The 19,625-nt window shown below is 41.7% G+C and overlaps 1 long non-coding RNA gene and 2 pseudogenes across 1 annotated transcript; 1 reads left to right on the top strand and 2 right to left on the bottom strand.

Moving 5' to 3' along the window:
- The first annotated feature begins 1,106 nt into the window (after window positions 1-1,106).
- LOC116091655 lies at window positions 1,107-1,661 on the top strand (annotated as a pseudogene).
- Window positions 1,662-6,045: 4,384 nt separating this feature from the next.
- Window positions 6,046-13,512, bottom strand: LOC116090244. The gene is made up of 2 exons (XR_004118623.1): window positions 13,396-13,512; window positions 6,046-6,320 (listed from the first exon to the last, which is right to left on the bottom strand). It is a non-coding gene; the product is annotated as an uncharacterized LOC116090244 (long non-coding RNA).
- A 1,475-nt stretch (window positions 13,513-14,987) lies between these two features.
- LOC116090243 lies at window positions 14,988-16,340 on the bottom strand (annotated as a pseudogene).
- Window positions 16,341-19,625: the final 3,285 nt, after the last annotated feature.

Here is a 19,625-nt window from a genome sequence, read left to right as displayed (position 1 = left end):
TACCAAAATGAAATAAATGCAACTTTTATTAAGTTTTTGATTAGCCATAAAAGTAATGGGATTCACTGTGATATTTTCATGCATAATATAGAACTATTCTTTGTTTTTTCCTGCTCACCTCCAGTTCTCTTCTGCCTCCAACTACTTGCTGATGCTCATCCTCTCCACAAATAGCAGCCTCCTCTATTTCATGACATATTATTACTCTCTCATACTCACATCTTTCCCCTCCTGTAGACTTCTTATCCTCATGGTTCCCTTTCTGGTTTCATATGCTACCTTAAGTTACATACCTGCACTCAATACAAATGTAGATATTATATGAGAGAAAACATGTCGCTTTTCCTTCTAAGTCTGGCTTATTTTCCTTGACATTCAATAAAAACAATTCTTTTCTTTTGTCTGTGTCAAGGTCAAGCTAAGTATCTTCTTCCTAGCCACCAACTGTTAGAAACTCATTAAACAACGAAGGCAAGCTCTGTATTTTCTATGGGAAGCCCATGGACACAGAAGTAGTGTCCGGTGCTCTAGGTGAAGAGTGGAAGTGTTATGTGGTTTGAATAAGTGGCAGGAAGGACAATCAAGGTTATCCCAAGAATAAGGTATTCTGAACCCATGGCAGAGTGCAGGGGTTTCTGTGACCACCATGGCCAGCAGAGTAACAACTCACAGGAAGGTAGTTTGGTTCAACACAACTAAGTAGTTGGTGTTGGTTCAAACTTCAAGAGACTGACCCATAGTAGTTTATTTTAAGCATATTTAAGCACAGCATAATTCAGTAAGAACTTTCCTGGTGATAATTAACTCAATCCTCTGTGCACAGTAAAATTTAAGAGATGACTACATCAAAACTCTTTGTAAAGTATAAGTGACACCTTGAATAAAGATAGATTCTATAGATTGACAAGCTCCATCTATAGATTGGGTCTGGAGGAGGATCCAGTGTGGTCTGGTCTCTATCACACAGGTACCACAAAGGTTGCCAGGCTATTAACCATGCCTGCTCCCAGCCTCCTGGAGGGAAAACAGATTACACATTCCTCCCTTTGAAGAGACAATGCTGTGTGTGCTTAACATTCCTGGTTCCCCTGGTGCTTATCTTTAAGATGAAGAACCTCCTTGCCTCCTACAGCAGAGTCTGCCAGCTGTTGAGTAAACAAAATTCTTGTTACAGATCAAGAACTGGAGAGAGGAAGCCCAAGTCTGTCTGAGGATACACAGTGGATGCAAGTTGAGTGTTCTCAACTTATGGTTATTGTAAAGGAGGATGTTTCTGGACTGACAAACATGACTGTGCTTTAGTTGTGTGGCTCAAAGGATCTAGCAAAATCCTGATGCTTTTCAAGCTCTCTGAGATGATGATGTCCATCAATATGTTGTCAGAAAGCCCTTAAAAAAGAAGGTTGGAAGCCTAGGACCAAAACACCCAAGATTCAGTGTCTTCTTAGTTCATGTGTTTTGCAACTCAAATACTGCTGCATTACTTTGAAGAAACAACCAGAAAAAATATGGAGGAGACTGGTGAATATACTAAACTTCTGGCAAAGAGAATGAAGGACACCAAAGAGAAATACCTGAATGCCAGGAGACATGGGCTGCTCTCACTGAGAGCTTCAACTTCTAAGTCTAATTGCAGTCAAATGAGAGTCCTTAAGAAGTAACAAATAAATAATCAAATCTTGAAAAAGAAAAAACTCAACGAAAACAACTTAATTGAAAATGGCCCCCAAATAAATACCTCAAAAGTAAAGAGGCATATAGATTGCACATAGTGATGAACAGATTCTTGTGGTTTTATATCATCAGGGAAACGCAAACTAAAATAAGATACCATTCCACATCTGCTCTGCCAAACCGTATGACAGCACTAACTGTAGATAAAGATGGGGTGCCACAGGACTCTCATTCATCGATGCTGAAAACTCAGATGATTCACTTTGGGAGACAGTTTGGCAAGCTTCTTACAGAACAAAGCATACACTCACCATAGCATCCAACAATTGTGTGCTCCCTCATAATTACCCAAAGACATTGAAAAGTTATGCTCACACAAGACCTGCACTCAGATCGCTATAGCAGCTTTATTGATAATTGTCAAAACTGTGAGGCAAAGATGATTCCTTGCACTGGGTAGATCAATCCATTAGCTGTGATGTGCATGATTTAATTAGAAATTGGAACGTTTTATTTAGTAACTGGAATAATATTCAAGGATGAGAAATAAGCTATCACATAATAGAAATACATGGAAGTAACAAGTTCATACTATAAAGTAAAAGAAGCAACCTGGAAAAGCCACATACTATGTGACCTCAGTTGCATGGAACTGTCAGAACTGTAGAGAAAATCAGCAGATAGTGTAAATGAAGAATTACAAAGGAGAGGGGATGACCAGGTAGAGCTCAAGGTACTTCTTTGTCTTTATGACACTTTAGGACATACAAAAATAGATACATATCAGTATACATTGGTCCAGTGACACTGAGTAATCCCAGTGCAAGCTGATAGGTGGATGCTGCTGATGTGTAGAGGTTCATTAGCTGTCACTGAGCCACTCTAGTGTAGAAGTCTAACTATGGAGAATCGTTTGCATGTGGGGTGTCTATCCCTTCCTCTTAATTTTGTTATGACTCTCAAATTGTTATAAAAATATAAAATTTAAAAAGTGAAATACACATGAAAATATCATCATTGAGTATTCTTTCTTGGCTCTTCTTTTTCTAACATTAAAAATGAAGTTTGGTAGAATCTATCCAAAGAATGAATAGCATCTATCCATGGGTAGATAAAATTATTACCTGCTATGAACTTTTACATAAGTATAGTTCACAAACACACAGAACATCTAAGTCTTACAGTGTCCAACCACACAGCCTCAATAAACCTCTTTATGATACTTCCTCTAATTCTTATTTTAAAAAGGTTTCTTCATAACCACAATTGTCAGGTCATTCCCACCAAGACCACACAAGGGCATCTCTTGTCTTTGACTCTTCTCACTTTTCTTCCCAGGCATGCCCAGACACATTGTTCACAACAACATAGCACCATTAGGATGTAGTAACACACAGTCCTCATTGAAGACCACAGAACTGTAGACTAAAAGAAGAGTCAAAACGGCTCAGAATTTCTATTAAAGTGTGAGAACGTTTCACAAGACAAATTTCATAGGGCTAAGGTAATTCGCACAAAAGAATCACGTTCCTCAGTAATTTTGGCACAGGTTGAAAGCCTTCCACTCTCTGTTCTTGGACAGTTTCAAGTTCCTTTCCCTTGGAGGCAGCTGGCCCAGCCTTTGGACTTCACCCAAGGTCATTGTCCTTAGTGCTAAGCTTGCCATCATTCCTGGCCTCTGTGGAGGTTTACTTCCACAGACTTCCTTGATCCCTGGAGAGCTTCTTTCTAGACTGTGGCCAACTCAAATGCAGTGTGAACTCAGACAGGATCCTCTCCAGTCTGCAAGACACACAAATGCACTGCATTTACACAAACCCTTTCCCAGCCTGGTGCCTACTCAACTGCACTGAACTCTTCCCATGGAGACTGTTCTAGCAACGCCTATATGTGCTGAGGGCCCTCTGACTAGCCTTCCTCCAGAGCAGGGCATTACCCAGCTTACATGAGCTGAGTATCCTTCTCCTTCCACAAATAGCACGGCCTGGGTCTTAGTTATTTCACGTTTTGTTGTTGGTGATGGGTTTTTATTTCCTTTCCTTTCTCCTTCCTTGTGCCTCAGTTTTACAGAACACAAAAACAGTAGTAACAACAGCTAAGGTTACCCCTGAGAGGCTGAGAACCAGGTAGTTGCTCCATCCACAAGGCCAGGAGTCTCAATAGTCCCAGTCTGGTGAGACCTTCTGCTCTGCCAGCTGCCTGCAAGGGAAAGGAACTTGAAGCAGTCCAAGAACAGACCGTGGAAGGCTTGAAACCTGTGCCAAAAGTTGCTCCATCCACAAGGCCAAGTATCTTAGCTATTCCAGTCTGGTGAGGCCTTAGTTCATAATGGAGCCTGCCAGCAAAGGAATCAGCATCAACAACAGCAGGCAAGAAAATCAACTCAGCAGCAAGCTTGATAGCCGAGGGAAGAAACAGTGAGCAAGCTCCCTTCTGACACACCCTTTTTTTTTTAATCTAGAGTATTACCAGAAGGTGCTATCCACAGTTAGGGTTGATCCTCCCTCATCCATTAAAGCAATCAGTCGGGGTAGTTCTTCAGGTGAGGCTCCTCATTCAGGACGTTCTAATTTACAGGAGTTGACATTAAGCCAAGCACAATAAGTACCATTCTTTGTGATACCTGTGATTCGCCTACTGGATATGGTCCTCTTGGCCTCTTCACACCAAGTAGCAACCAGTTTCTTTGAAAATGCTCAAATCTGCAGACATCGTTGGGGTGGTAAACCCTCCCTCATAGTGGAACCCCCTACTACAGAATATTTGACCCAATAAAACACGAAGAACTATATACCCAAATGCAGAGTTCTGATAGCCAAATATATTACACTTCTTTTGATGACGTACTCGAGCAGACAGGGCCCTTTCTGGCCATCATCTCTGGATAGCGATACAGGCATGCCTGAGAAGTACCATCAATCCTGGAAAAACTCATAGTATGTCCCCACTTGTGTTGAAGATTAGCAGCTGAGCTTCTGCCTCTAAGGGGGTCCAATCTACAATATACTTTAGGCTCCCTATAGAACTGTGGGATGCTGTTTATTCATCTGAAATGACTTGCTTCCTGCCTTCCACCTTCCCTGTCACCTCCTCTACACCCTTATTAGCTTCTCAAAGGGGTATGTGGTTAACAATCCAGAGATATTAACATAGGCATCCCTACTTATCAAAAGATATCCACCAACAGTGCATGCTATGAATATTTTACCATTAGTTATAGGCAATCTCTGTATTCTTTAAAGTGAATTGCCCCAGAATTCACTGAAAATTGAAAGGAGTTTGTAGCTGCATAGTAGCCTGAAGACTATAGAGATAAAATTATCCTCAGCAATGTGATATTTTCCCTGGTGATAGCATTTAAAATTTGTATTGCAGGAGCTGGAGAAATGGCTCAGGAGATAAGGACACTTGTCCAGATGATGACTTGAGTCGCATCCTCAGTACCCATACAATGGAAAGAAAGAATCAACAGATTCCAACCAGGCCATGCTCTGGCTTCCACGGGCATGCCACAACACATATAAGCCCATAGTCCCTATTCCCACCAACATAATAAATAAATATTAAAAATTGAGTTCTTAGAACTTCATACATTTATAGAATTAAAACTTCTTTGTGTGTTTTTCATATACATCTCAAGTGGGGAAAAAAACACTGAAGTTACCTATACAGCAGCCTGCATATTAGCTCTTGGCCTCTCTCTACCTTTGCTCATAAATGTGAACTAGTGTCTTGGTTATTGTTTTACTGCTGTGAACAGACAACATGACCAAGACAACTCTTATAAGGACAACATTTAATTGGGGCTGGCTTACAGGTTCAGAGGTTCAGTCCATTATCATCAAAGAAGGAGGAACATGGCAGTATCCAGGCAGCTATGGTGCAGGCAGAGCTGAGAACTCTACATCTTCATCTGAAGGCTGCTAGGTGAAAACGTCCCACCAGGCATTGCACTATAAGAAGGTGTGGCTTTGTTTGAGGAAGTGTGTCACTGGGGGGTGGGTTTGGGGGATTCAGAAGCCCAAGCCAGGCCCAGTGTCACTCTTTCTTCTTGCTGCCTGATGATCCGGATGTAGAACTCTCAGCTACCTCTCTAGCTCCATGTCTGCCTGCATGTCACCATGCTTTTTGCCATGATAATGGATTAAACCTCTGTGTACTGTTAGCCAATCCCAATTAAATATTGTCCTTCATGAGAACTGCCATGGCTATTGAGGCTCTTCACAGTAATAGAACTTCGACTAAGACAGGGCTATATAGGATCCTGAGGGCATTTGACCTGAATTTCTGCCTCCCTGAACTTCCAACTGCAAGTTGTCTCCACTCCTTGGAAAGAACATGGGATTTAAGGAATCTGTTTAAGAACCAGGATTCGGAGAAAGGAACTTTATTTTCATATCAACTCTGGACAAAAAGAAGCTCGGTGTTCTGAGATGTTCACCCATTTGTGGAAAAGTATTCTACCATTTCCCTTAGTGTGTTTCAGATACATTAAATACATGACATCTTTCTTATCAATTACTCCAAAACTCCAAACCATCTCAAGTAGCAAAATACCATGAAATGCATCTCTCTTCCCACATATATCTTTCCTCTCACATGCAACTGGCTTGCCGCAGTTCCTCAGACTAGCTGTTCTCTGTCATCTAGGAATAAAACAAAGAATAGACATAATTTTTAAGAAATTATGAAAGTAAAGAGCAGGTACATTTTCATAAAAACAAAAAACAAAACAAAAAACCCAACAACAACTAGATAGCCCTCTAAGGGGAATCTGAGAGCGCTGAATAAGACAACTGTCAGTCTGTAACGGGCTCGTCGGGATTCAGGCTGATTATGTGATTGCTTACAGATATATCTGGGTATATGAACGTGTGATGATTCCTAGAGGGAAGTCTTTTGAATCATCTGTCAAATTTGTCCTCTGCAATTTTATATTTAGAGAAAAAAACGTTAGACAACTACATTTTCCAAGGCAACAACTGAAGAAAGACAAAGTATTTATGAAGGAGTTAGAATGTAATGCGTTGGCCTGCAAAGCACAGTAAAATAAATGAGGTTTTTCTTGATCTCTGAGGCCTTTTTAATTGATTCAGAGGGAAAAAGTCCATCGCTAACTTCACATTATTTAATGAGGTATTTGAAGAGAGAATTAACATTGTAACAACATGCATAATTAATGATGTCTTGCATGAAGTTAAAGCAAGAAAGAGCAGTGTGATGACCTTTGCAGTTAAAGACAAGACAGGTTAAAAATCTTCAGTAATTATTTGGCTATATAAACCCAAAGCAATGAAGGGGATTTCAGAGTTCTTTTATAGGCTCATAGGACTCAAAGATCATTAAAAATCAATAGTCTTGGAAGAATTATGTATTTAGAGTAAAATATGAGAACTTCTGATGTTGTGACCATCATAGGTAGCTCTTCTTGGCCAACCCTATGGAATAGTTTAAAAAAAAAATCCACATTTCAGGGCTGGAGATAAGGTCCCGTGGTTAAGAAAACATAACTGCTCTTTCAGAGGACTGGGGTTTTGTGCCCAGTGCTGTCAGGCAGCTCAGCTGCCGGCTACCTTCATCTTTATTCCTTCATCAGATTCCTTAAGCCCTTTCCTGACCTCCATGGTCATAGACACACACATGGAAATAACATTTTTAGAAAGTAAATCGACATGCTCTTTCTTGACTTCTCATCACTTCCACGTGTGCCACACCCAGTCTCCACATACAGCTTTCCCTATAGTGTTTTATTGTGGTACTTATCAGCTGGCAAATATGCTCATGTTTTTATGCCAATCAATCCTTTCTTTCTCATTTCTCAGAAATAGGAGCGTACCCACAGACCCCCCAAACAGTGTCAAGCTCTTCACACTGCTCTGTAACTATGATCACAAATATGAAATACATCCGTCCGATAATCTTGGTAGCTGAGAGGAAGTGCTCAGCTTTAGTCCTGGTGTGATTCTTGGCCACCAGGATGACAGGCAGAGCCCCCCAGGGAGCAGGCGTCTTTCTGCATGCTCAGGCCTGCTGGAACAGTTTGCTTCAGCTCATTCAAATATGAACAGGTAAGTTGTTAAGTTCTATTTCAATGTGGCTTTAGCCAGCATCCTCTGCTGTGGCTTCCTGTCCACCACTTAGAGATTCATGCAGCTGCTATGCCTAGCTCTAGTCTAAGGAATACCCTGTGTTGCCCTGGCTACCCACCAAATTTATGGAGGAAAGGCCAAAACAAATAGCACCATTGACAGACATTACAAAACAGTTGCTGTTTTGCCAGTAGCTCCAGCCGACTCACCAACCCCCAAGGCCTCCACAGGCGAGGTGAGTCAGCATATGAACTCTGGTCAGACTTTGAGCTCTGCTACCTGAGGAGCGGCACTGTTCCCCCAAGCCAAAAGTGCAGGATAGTTTTCCATTGGTGGCAGTGCTGCTGCTGTTATTTGAAATAGCATCTCATGTAACCCATTCTGGCACTGACTTCCAAAGTCTCTTGTTTCTACCTCTGAAGTTCCAGGACTATAGGGCTGCTCCACCATGCCTGCCAAGAATGAATTTTCTGATTCATTTCCAGAGTCTGCCTGTGGCCTCTGAGAATCAACAAGGAAAGAGAGTGTCTTTATGATTTAAAGATTTGTATATAAAAAAATATTAAAATTTTTTTCTTACCTAGGGGTAGGTAAATAAACGACTGTCCAGCCATATCAGGAAACCACCGGCTTTCCAAACACAGTAGGCCATGTTTGTTTACTAAAACCTACCGGACAGTACTTTCTAATACACCCTTTAAGAAGTACAGTGGGGAAGCACCAGCCGGCTTTACTGTTAGGATGAATAGGGAAAGAATGTGAATAGAGCAGTGGTAGCGCACTGATGTAGGGGAAAGAAGAGGGCGAGGATGATGGCAGGCAGCTTATGGCCATGAGAACATGCTTCATTTTAAAGTGATTATCTGAAGACTGGGTGAAAAGCCACACAGCGGAGCTCCTTATTAAGGGCACTTCCTGGAACCAAAGCTCCTACTAGAGCACCTGTGTATAAGTTCACGAGCCTGACGGGGAACTATTCTGTGCCCCAGTGTTCCTTCCCAGAACCAAGGCTCGCTCGTGGCAGCACAGGAGAGTGTTTTGAGACTATAAAGGGAACATTAAGCTCTAAGAATGCTGCACATAACGAGTGAAAGTGCACACAAGAAGCCTGTTTGCTCTGTGATGGAAGCACATAAATCGTGAATCTTCAAAACAGACATGAAATCATTGAGGCGTGATGGGATACAAAAGCAGCCCCCTGCTTTACTCATGGGAAGTTACACTGAGGATGAGCCAGTCCTACTTGCTGACATGGGTCTTATTGCACTATGACTTTGCCCCTTCAACCACTTTCAGTTTAGCTCCTGCTGATTTCTCCCTACAGCTCCAAAACACAGAAGTCCTTAAAGGAACAAATAGAAGTTCACTACCTTAACAGATTCCTTACATAGAAAAATTGGGGGATTATTTTTAGTTATTTAATTTTTTACTTCAAATTTTTTCATAAAATATAGTTTGATCATAATATTTCCCCTCCCCAACTCCTGCTACGTAGTAGTCTCACTGCCCCACCCACCCAACCTCATGATTTTTCCTTTTCTTTTTCTCTCTTTCTCAAAACAAAAACAAAATCAAAACAGACTAAAAAAAAATTAAGACGAGAAATGGGAAAGCAAAACAAAATGCTCATTTAAAGAAAAAACTAACATGGAGCCTGTTAGCATTCCTTCTAGGCTCTGTCCCACAGTTACCTGTGCCTTCCTATCCACAGATGGTTCCACAGACCCTAGACAGCAAAGAAGATAGCCAACTCTTCTAACACTGCTCCAAACATTGCCCCAAAGTCAGCAAGAAGCAGCTAAAGATCACGATGACCCTATTCCTGCCTCACCATCTCCTCTGTCTAGTTTTTCCTTTTTTTAATTAAACCAAAATGGAAGATTGTTAAAATTCCTTCTAGGCTCTGCCCCATAGTTACCAGGTATGCCTGACTCACTATAAAGGGGGCTGTTTGACCCCTCCTCACTCTCTTACTCTCTTACTCTCTTACCCTCATACCCTCTCTGTCCCTTCTCTCCTGCTCCCCACTTTCTCCTTGTGTTTCTGGCCAACTTCTCCTCTACCCTCCCCTCTGCCTTTTTCTATCTCTACTCCGTCCTTGACTCCCCTTCCCCATGCCCTAAACAAATTCTATTCCATACTATATACATCCTTTGTTTGATAACTGGGGGAAGGGATGACTCAGCAAGGGCCCACAGAGGCACCCCCTCCCATCTCACCATACCTGGCTCTACCAAACATACACTGGCCCTGATGTGCTAGAACGGTGGGTCTTGTCAGAACATACCACACTAGGCCCAAACAGTTCCATGTGTAAGAGGTTTAATTGAGAGGGTGAGAGGGGGTAGTGGCACAGAAAGAGAGGAGGGAGAGAGAGAGAGATGGAGGAATGTTCCCCATATATATATATATATGGGTTGTGACGTATGTCCACAGGTAAAGGTGGGAGGTGAGCCCAATGGATTCTGGGAATATGGTGGCTGTTGCCCTGGCAACAGGTCTGTGGACCCACCCATGCATTGCCACAGGCTTTGGATGTCCTGATGCTAACAGGCTCACTCTTTCTTTTTTTTTTTTTTTATAAAACACAACAGAGCTCATTTTGTGTTGAACCATACACATTCATTCAGACACTACTGTTCATTTATTCCATTATATCAGAGTTTGAGAGTGGTGGGAGCAGGAATCCAGCATCAATCAACTGACAAGGATAGTTATAGAAGAGAAAGATCAGGATCTCAATTCTGGGGCCTTCTGTGGGCATGGAGCAAGAAAAGAACATGACAGAGAAGGAGGGGTTGATCCTTTCTGAGGTTGAATAACATGCTCTTGTGAAACACACCGGAACATTTGACTTCCTTATTTCATGTTCCTTGCTATAAAATTGATCTGCAAAGATCTGCCTACTGGGCTGTCCGTGATAATACTCAGATGTTATGTCAATGACTAATTAACTCCTACAAAACTAGTCAGACTCTTCATGGTAACTGATGCATTACAAGATCCTCGGAACTATTAATATTCAATAATCATTCCAATTATACTAATCAACTTAAAAACACCTAAGATACCACTGTAAAGACTATTTATGGTTTCTCACTTAGCCAATCCTACAAGTTCAGATATCAGCCAGCAATTCTTACAAACTTATGTTTGAAAACCTATATTAAAACACAGACCAAGCTGGACAGAGTGTCATAAATGTTTAGTTCCAGATACTATTGAGGCTAAAGCAGGAGGATTGCTTGAGGCCAAGAGTTTGAATATGATCTGAGCTACATAGTAAAAATACAAATGAATAAATAATTTTGAAATATATTGTCCCTTTTTTGCACTACTTGCTGTATACTACATTACTGTTAGTGACTGCCCCATCACTTAAGGATTCCAGGAAGGGAGCCAATAAAGGTCTCATCCCTAAAGGAAAGAACGATCTTTATTGTCAAGGACAATAGACAGACTTGTCTTCTGTATGGGAGGGCCAATTCAGAGTGAAGAAAACTCAGAAAGGGACAGCTGGCAACTTTCCTCAGTGACCAGAATCCAAAAGCCAACAGCACGGTAGTTTCCAGTTGATCAAGCCTCAGCCCCAGAAGCACATGTGGAGACACTCGCTTTTTAAAATATTAAGTTAATATTTATAGAGTTTTGCTATAAGTTGTAGAAAATAGACTATGTTCTCAAAGGCTCTCTTAGCTTGGCACATGATAATAAAGCATAAAATGTTATAAGATTAGGGTCCAGCTAATAAGGAAGAAATTAATAAAATATGTTTAAGATATGGAATGTCTATAACATCCAAATATTCACGTGTGTGAAATATTGGTTTTTAGTGCTTTACAACTCAGAAACATCTTCTCTTTGATGACATACTTTTCAGCTCTTCTCCTACCCATGGTACAGATCACTCTTTATGCACTACATACATGAAAACATCACAGCCTCTCACACGACTTCAACTAAATCTTATTAAAATTACTAATAGTCTGATGATGCTACTCATACCTAAAATCCCAGTACTTTGGAGGCAGAAGCAGGAGTTTGCTGCAAGTTTGAAACCAGCCTGGGCTGCATAGTTCTAGGATAGCCTAAGTTATAGAATGAGACCCTATCTCAAATAAAAGAAGAAAAAAAATGGAGGCAGAGACACAGAGAGAGACCCTATCTCTAATGACAAAAAGAAGAGACAGACAGACAGACAGACAGATGGACAGACAGGAGGGGGAGGGAAAGCTGGAATAATAAGGGATTTCTGCTTTCTTTTTGTTGTAGTAATGCTTGGACTGTCCATATCACTGCAGAAAAGAGTGCTCTACTGAAAAACAGTACTAGGTCGATCACTACCCAAATAACACGCAACATATCATCTGTACATGCTAAGGTAAAACATTGTTAACACCCACCCCTAAAAACTATCTTATTTACCTGTAAAATAGTGATAGTAATATTTTCTAAGCATATATTTGAGAGGGATACATAAGGGATGATGTCCATGCATATACAGTATTCTCCTGGCATTTTATAGGTATATGCTAATGTTTGGCTGCTGTTGTTATAAGATTGGCAATAAGTTGATTGGTTGATTCACGTTTAAGATTTAATAGTTAAAATAGTAAAATAGTAAAAATAAAATTCCAGATGAAAGACCTAGTATTTCAGAAATATTAAGTGAGGAAAAACTATCAGGAAATATAGTGTGTTAAGAATAAAACAAAAGACTATGCTATATAATCTACCAAGACCATTATCCATGTGGTAATGTTGGAAGTTTGGTAGTGGGTGGTGAGGCGTATATTGGCCTTGGAAGGACAAAGTGGTATGGATAGCACATTGTAGGTTCTGAAAGCCACTGTGCAGATAGTATGGAACCTCATAGGTTTGGGCTTGGGTTTTTGTTCTGTTTTTGTTTTTTTTATTGTTGTTGTTATTGTTATTGTTTAGTTTTTGGTTTTATTGAAACATGATCTTGCTAGGTGCATAGACTGATCTCAAAATCATAAGCCCCCTGACTCAGCCTCCTGAGAACTGGGACCACAGATGTACACAAACATGCTTGGCCCATCAGATTTTGGATGCAGCGTGAAGTCTGAACTGCCCTGTAGTTCCACACCATCATGGGACTTGTAGTAAGTAAGAATCCTTGCTGAAGCACAAGCCTGAACACAAGTTAAAAGCTCTAGGCCTCCATGTCAAACAAGGCACGCCTGGATAATTCTAAGACTTGTCAGCCTAGCAAGATCATGTCTCAATAAAACCAAAACAAAACCAAAATTAAAAAAAAAATAATGGAGAACAGAACAAAAACCCAAACCAAACCTCTGAGGTTCCATACTACCTGTACAGTGGCTTTCAGAATCTGCAATGTGCTACCCATACCAATGTGTCCCTCTTCCAAGGCCAATATACATCTCACCACCCATTTCCAAACACTGTATTCAATGAGAGACACTGTTTCAAAGGAATAAGGCAAAACCAGAGCAGGACATCCGATATCCTCCTCCAGCCTCCTCATAACGTTACGGCTGTGCACAGTAGTACTTACATACGTGTAACACCACACACACACACATACATCAGTCACATACACACTCACAAAAAAAAAAAAAACTGAAACAGAAAAGACAATGTTTACCTTGGAAGCAGAGCAGATAATATTCTGGCATGGCTGAAGAGAAGCCAAAGCAGGAGACAGTATAGTTGATTTTTAATGAAGTACAAAAGAATCAGCTGTAGTACCCTGGTAGCAGCAGAACTGAAAACAGAGTGACTTGGTAGCCAGGCTTGAAATGTCAGTTACAGAATTTGGCATCCAATGAAAGGTCAGGGAATAGCAAGTATTCAAGCCCACTGTAGTCAGCTGGACTTAGTGCTTCCTGTGTCCTTCCTTGTCCAGGGTAGAAGGCACAGAAGGGCCATGAAGTGAAAGGACCTCATCAAAACAATGAAGAAATGTGGAGGAACACTGAAAAGTGAGGAGGGATGAGCAGAGACTGTGAAGAGAAACACTAAGGCCCCCAAATAAGATATACAAAGTTCTTCCATTTCCATGGGTAAACATGGGTGACTGTTTACCCATGGAAAAGATTTTCTCAATCAAATTGACAAACCTGTTACATTAGGTGATACCTAACACCACCTCTTTCCAAATTGTGTGCACTCAGAAACATTCATTTTCCGTTGCAAGAGCATTAGCACAGAAATAGCCAGAATGTATGCAAATGGGCTCTTGAAGGGCATTCTCACTTCTTAGTTTTGTCTTGTTTCATTTTCTCTGACTAGAAAGTACATTTATTCACTGGGAAATGTTTGCCACTTTCCCCTTTCTAGAGGCAAGAGGATGGGGTTAAAGTCCTCTGGTTTCTCTTACAGTGTTTAGGATTGTGTGACCAGGGGATCTGGGCTGGATCTCAGCCATCACCAGTCACAACAGGAATCAATCACAAAGGTAGACCGGGGAATCATTGCTGCAATCAAGATGCTGCTGCTTGATAAGAACAAGAGGAGCCCCATAAGGGCCCACAGACAAAGCTGTTTGCTTATCAGCTTCAGCACCAGACAGAAGTGAGCTGAAAACAGCTTTGGAAAATCTCAATCTCAAACAGGCCAGAGTAACAGAGTTCCTTTCATCCCCATGTCTACAGTGTTGGGTCTTGGGTCTTGGCATTTTATATAGTTTTACATTATCTAAATGCATTCTCGAGGTGGCAGAAGAGATCAATTACAATCCAGATTCTTCTTTGTCAATGATAATTCTGAAAATGATTTTACCGAAAGCTCCTATATAGACACCACTGTCTTCAGGAATTATTCACTATTATTTCAAGTAAATAGTATGTTTAGGCTATAGATGCCCCTTTTGAACAATGTTACATGTATTTTCTTCTAGTAATTTACTTCATAGGCGATTAATTTATCTGCTAAGGTCACAAAATTTTACTCTAGTGTTTAAGTTGATACCTGTTTGGCTGTAGGCACTTAATTACCAATCATGGAAAAAGGTCATGATCTTTTTTGTGGGGGGAGGGGTGCAGTGAACATTATTGATGGTATTCAAGAGAGTAGGGAGGGCTCCCTAGGCCCCTTCTGTTATTATTGGGGTCTGGGATGGAAATTGTGAGGGAGATGCTCAGTGTTGGGGGGCTGAGTTGGAACAGGGACTCCTCATAACTGAAGGCCTCTTTTTTGATCTCAGTGTCTTTGCTGTGATGTGTGGTCCAGGGTTTCTTACTCCGCAGATGCCAAGTCAGCCATGAGGTCCACCACCCTGTGACTGAAGCTGTATTCATTGTCATATCAGAAAACGAGCTTTACAAAGTTGTCATTAAGAGCAATGCCAGCCCCAGCATCAAAGGTGGAAGAGTGGAAGTTGCTGTTGAAGTTGCAGGAGACAACTGGTCGTCAGTGTAGCCCAGGATGCCCTTTAGTGGGTCCTTGGATGTCTGTTTTACCACCTTCTTGATGCTATCATACTTGGCAGGTTTCTTCAGGCAGCATGTCAGATCCACAACTGATACATTGGGGGTAGGAACACGAAAGGCCATGCCAGTGAGCTTCCCATTCAGCTCTGGGACGATCTTTCCCACAGCCTCAGCAGCACCTGTGGATACAGAGATGAAGTTCTGGGCAACCCCACCGCCATCATGCCACAGCTTTCCAGAGGGCCCATCCAGAGTGGCAGTGATGGCATGGATGGTGGTCATGAGCCCTTCCACAATGCCAAAGTTGTCATGGATGACCTTGGCCGGGGGGGGGGGGGGCTAAGAAGTTGGTGGTGCAGGATCCATTGCTGACAATCTTGAGTGAGTGGTCATATTTCTCATGGTTCACATCCATCACAAACATGAGAGCATCAACAGAAGGGGTGGAGATGATGACCCTTTTGGCCGGACCCTTTAAGTGGGTCCCAGCCTTCTCCATGGTGGTGAATACGCCAGTAGACTCCACAACATACTCAGCACCAGCATCACCCCATTTGATCTTAGTGGGATCTCGCTCCTGGAAGATGGTGATGGGCTTTCCATTGATGACAAGCTTCCCATTCTCGGCCTTGACTGTGCTGTTAAATTTGCCGTGGGTAGAGTCATACTGGTGTGGGGAGCCGTGAATCTTGAGAGGCATTCGCCATGGCAAGATGGTGCCTACTTCCGCTGTTAACTCCTAGTGGACAACTGTTTGCACATGTGCGTAGAGTGAAAAGACGCCATGTCACGGCCCATTCTGGGGCTTTACGTAGGGTAATGAGCGAACAGCCAATCATGAGCAGACACGTCACGCTGTGGGCAGATACGCGCACTGTGGTGTATATAAGCAGTGCGGATTTTGGGCTCGACCCTTTTTCCCTATGGATGGAGACAAATAAACAGTTGCTGCAGAAGGAACCTGGTGTCCACGTGTCTTCTTCCCGGCGAGAAGACTGCGCGGGCTACATACTGGAACATATAGACCATGTATATAGTTGAGATCAATGAAGGGGTTGTTCATGGCAATAATCTCCACTTTGCCAAGTACAGAGCAGAAGGCAGCCCTGCTAACCTGGTGCCCAATATAGCCAAATCTGTTCACACCACCCTTCACCATCTTGTCTACAGGAAGAGGTAGGGATTGCACAAGATGTTGCTGTCTCTGGGACAGGGAGGAGCAGAGAGAGCCAAAAAGGTCATGATTTTATAGCTCTCAATTTTCTCCACTTTAGAGTAGGATTGCTTACTCAGTACTGTCATATACTGTTTGGCTTTCCATGTGCTCACAAATAAAAGTTTGCATGTGTCTCAAAAGAGACTTCAGACTTTAGCATACTGTTAGGATGTTGTGAAACTGAACTGAATGTATTTTGTAGTAGCACATGACCATTAGCCTATGGGGGCTAGGACCAGAATGTTATGATTTGAATTTGAAGTGCCCCACAGGAGCTTGTGCGTTTAAATGTTTGGTGCCTGGGTGGTGGGAAGCACCTTCCTCCCAAAGGAGGTTGTGGAATCTTTAGGAAGTGGGTTTCAGGTGGAGGAGGTAGCTTATAACTTGTAAAGTGCTTTAGTCCACCCTGGGTTCTGGCTCAAGCTCTTTGCTCCCCAATCTCATTGGGATGCAACAACCCCCACGTCCCTGCCTTGGTACAGCACTATCATGCTTTCTCTACCATGAATGTATGTATATCTAATTTAGTCAGGATGCCATAAACAAACAGAACTGATAGAACGAATATATACTAAGAGGGGATTTATTGGATTCTTGGATATATTGGATAAAGTGGATGTATTTACTTATTGGATTGACCACACTAGATATGGTAGCTCAACAATCCACAAGGCTAGATGGCCCCACAGTCTCAGTCTGGTGCTGAAAGCCTGAAGAATTCCCAGGGAGCTGCTGGCTCTCAGTCTACACTGGAATCCTGAAGAAGTTGGTTCTAATGTCAGCAAAGGAGTGTGGCAGCAGCAGGGTAAAAGAAGTTGCCAGGCAGAGTGGAGGCAAAGACCTAAGAAAAAGTTTCCTTCCTCCATGCTCGTTTGACTGGGCTGCCCCCAGCAGGTCTTGTCCATATTTAGGGTGTATAAGTCTCATTAAGAAAATCCCTCACAGGAGTGTGTCCAGCAACCTGGATTTTCATTGACTCAAGATGCAGTCAAATTGACAGCCAAGATTAGCCATCACACAATTTTATTAAACCACAAGATATACTGAGCCCCTTCTCCCATATGGGGATATGTTGTTATCATATGGGAGGTATGATAGTCTCTTCGCTAGTCTCTTACAGGGAAAGTCACTGTTACACTGTTACACGTACCAGTGAAGGAACCAGTCAATGCCATTTTAATCTTCGGTACACAGTCTACAAAGTTAAAAAGTGAAGGTTAAATCAAGGTTATCCCATTAGAGATTAATTCCTTAACGCTAAATCTAGGGTTCCATTCATTACTCCATCTTTATTAGCTTAGGAGTCATGCCTGGCATGTAGTTTAAGTTCAAAATTTGTAGAACACAAATTAGGGTGTAAGCCAAGGTATCATGACTTCTAAACAGCTTGTTGAATAAACCATTTGCTCAGAACATAAGGCAGGGAAAAGAATTTGAAGAACTTGGATTAAGTTGCTCTGAGTAGTTCTCTTTCTGACCTCCTAAATTCAATTACAAATTGAAATACAGCTGAAAGAACTGTGCCACTGGTGCTATTTCAGCTAATGAAAAGCTTTCCATGTCTAACGCCATCTCTGGCACATTTATTGTCAGAAAAGTAAGTTTCATTTGCCAAATACTAATGAGACATTTGGAATTCTCACACTCGGTGTTCGGAGTCTCAAGGAAATCACACCACCAAGCTCAGGGAAGCGTGGGCTATGACTAGGATGCCAATTAGTGCCGTTCCAATTAGTGCTAATTTCAAATTAGTGCCGTTGAACTTCAGCTACAAATTAGGGCCTGTTCTTGGCCCTCTTATGAACTTTGTAACATTTAATCTCGTCTCACTTCAACCCTGGTCCAGATTTCAGTGAGGCAGTCTAAGTGTTACACATGATGAAATGTCAGGACCCGAACCTTAATTAGAGTGTGGCGTCCCTAAATCAATAACAACAGGGAAGAAAAACCCTGTGAGCTTCTGGAGGGCCCATTGATAAATTAACATGTTCAAATTTTAGTATTTATCATGGGTTAGCTAAGGAGTTTTAAACTAAAGCAAATAAATGTCCACTTAAATGAAATAAAACTTTTGGCTTGGCTGTGACCACTAGCCCTCAGATGTTCCTATATGGTTTAACAGTTTATTAAAATAAATACTGTGTGTAATTAAAAGATGCAGTGGCGGGGGTCCATGGTTAGATGTCTTTAAAATCTGTCACTATCCACTCACTTTAACTTGATGCTAGGTTTCTATTATGATCTAGTGGAAACTGATGAGATATTAATTATAACAAATATGTATACTGAATTTACTATACCCACATATGCCCTATGTGTGTATTAACTTATTTAATGCTCACATAACCCTTTGAGTTACAGAATATTATTACTACTCTCTTTTTAAAGATGAGAAAGTTGCAGCACTGAGAGGTTAAGGAACTTCTCCCATTTTGTTACGCCTCATATAACACACACGCAAGCAGGTCACCTTCTGAATGCAGGCTCTTCAACCCTACTCTCTCCGGCCATGAACTCTGGGGTCACCAGAGTCTCATTCATAGTGTATGAAGTAAATGGTCATTTTGATAGCAATGCTTTGACATTAGGACTCCTAGGCTTCTAATCCTTTATTTATTGATTTAAAAATTACATCCAACCCAATGTGTGTTATTCCCAGGATTATCTTCTCAGTGCTTAGTATAGAAGAAGTAAGTCTTCCCTTGGAAGATACTAGAAAAGAGAAACAGTATTTTCTCCAGGAAACAGAGCCTCTGATGATGTCTTATTAAAGTAAAAGTGTTACTTAGGAGCCTGACCTCTGTGGATGGGAGACAGTACTGGGAACATGCAAGATGAACCATGGAAGGCAGAAGGAATGTTGCAAGAAGCCAGCCTCGACTCTGGTGTGAGGCATTCTAACCAGCTGGGCACTAGGAAGAGCTTTCCTCCTTACCTGAAGCGCCTTACCTCTTGCTCCACGCAGGGGAGGCATGTTTACTACTCTTGAGTTTGAGGTGCCTCTTTTTTCCTCCTGAACTCTCCCGCTCCTTAGACAGTAGATGAAAAAAATCCTTCACTTCCGGTCTTAGGGTTACCATGGCTGTAATGAAACACCAGGACAACAGCAACTTGAAGAGAAAAGGGTTTATTCAGCTTACACTGAATAATCCTCCAAGAAGTCAGGTCAGGAACTCAAGCAGGGCAGGAACCGGGTGTAGGAGCTAATAATGTAGGGGTGCTGCTTAC

Source organism: Mastomys coucha, unplaced genomic scaffold (assembly GCF_008632895.1).
Source record: "Mastomys coucha isolate ucsf_1 unplaced genomic scaffold, UCSF_Mcou_1 pScaffold15, whole genome shotgun sequence".
Classification (NCBI taxonomy): Eukaryota; Metazoa; Chordata; class Mammalia; order Rodentia; family Muridae; genus Mastomys; species Mastomys coucha.
Note: the sequence above shows the minus strand (reverse complement) of the source record. Positions and strands in the feature narration are given on the sequence as shown.